The sequence below is a fragment of the Arachis duranensis genome, chromosome 9 (assembly GCF_000817695.3).
Source record: "Arachis duranensis cultivar V14167 chromosome 9, aradu.V14167.gnm2.J7QH, whole genome shotgun sequence".
In the NCBI taxonomy this organism is placed as follows: domain Eukaryota; kingdom Viridiplantae; phylum Streptophyta; class Magnoliopsida; order Fabales; family Fabaceae; genus Arachis; species Arachis duranensis.
In genome coordinates, this window is record NC_029780.3 from 13,156,738 (window position 1) to 13,158,101 (window position 1,364).

Sequence of the window (1,364 nt, forward strand, 5' to 3'; positions counted from 1 at the left end):
TATTTATTAATTCTAAAATGTCATAAGAAATATTAGAGTAAAGTATCGTTTTTGTCTCCAACGTTTGGAATAAGTTTTCAAGTTGTCCCTAACGTTTCAATCGTTCTATTTAAGTCCTTAACGTTTCAAAATTGACTCAATGTTATCCTGCCATTAGGGATTCGTTAACAGAATTGACGGCGTAACAAAATTGAGACGATTTTGAAACGTTAGGGACTTAAATAGGACGAAAACGTTGGGGACAAAAACGATATATAGAAATAAATTTTAATTTTACATCATTATGCTTTCTTTTTTTCTTTGTTTGATTTTTTCTTATTTTTATTCTTATTAAGAAAATAAATGAGAATGTAAAACAAGAAAAAAATGAAGAAGGAGAAGAGGAAGAGTTTTGCGTTATCATTAAGTAATTTTGATGCCTTCTGGATTTAAATAAGGTGAAGTTTTTGTCTGTGCTTTTTTTATTTGAGTTTGTTTGTGTGTCGTCATCATTAAGTAATTTCGGTCCATTTTGGATTTGAATTTTGGTGCATTCTGGATTTAAATAAGGTGCACTTTTGGTCTGAACTTGTTTTTAATTAAGTTTGTTTGTGTATGGTCATCATTAAGTAATTTCGGTGCGTTTTGGATTTGAACGGTTATACATATAAAACGAAGATAATGATGATGATAATAACGATAATGAATAGGAATGGCAAAACTTTCCGAGACACGGGATCCCTGCGGGGACTGCCCGAATGGGGATCCTACTATGGAAAATTTTTTCCGTGGGGATGGGGACGGGGGACAAAATTCCCCCGAGGTAGGCGCGGGGACCCGAGCGGGGATCCCCGCCCCATCCCCACTAATTCCCGAAGTTCATAAATTTATTGAATTGTCCTTAATAGTTTATTTCTCATATATGTTTTTTAGTCATTTCACACACACAAAACTCCTAATCCTCATTTGCATAACTCTTCTTCAATTCAGAAATCCCTAACGCTGTCCATACTCCATCCAACCTCTCTGCAGCTACCCTCTCACCGCATCATCACACCTCACCGTGCCATGATTCTCACTACGTCGTGCTCTCTATTTGCGGCGTTCCTTTCCGTAACTTTGTCGTCGTGTCCATTCTTCTCTCTGTTGCGGCGTCTCCCACCTTGTCCACTTCTCTATCCTCTGGCTCGCCGTTGCGTTCCCCCACTGCGTCATTTCGAAAGAAGTCACCATCTTGTCGTTTGGATTTTTTGTATAAAATCTTGTTGTTTTGTATAGAATGGATACTTACATCTCTATTCATATGGAAATTAATAATTAATTATAACTATCAGACATGGGAAATGGGGTCCCCGCGGAGAATGGAACCCTGTGGAGAATTGGGA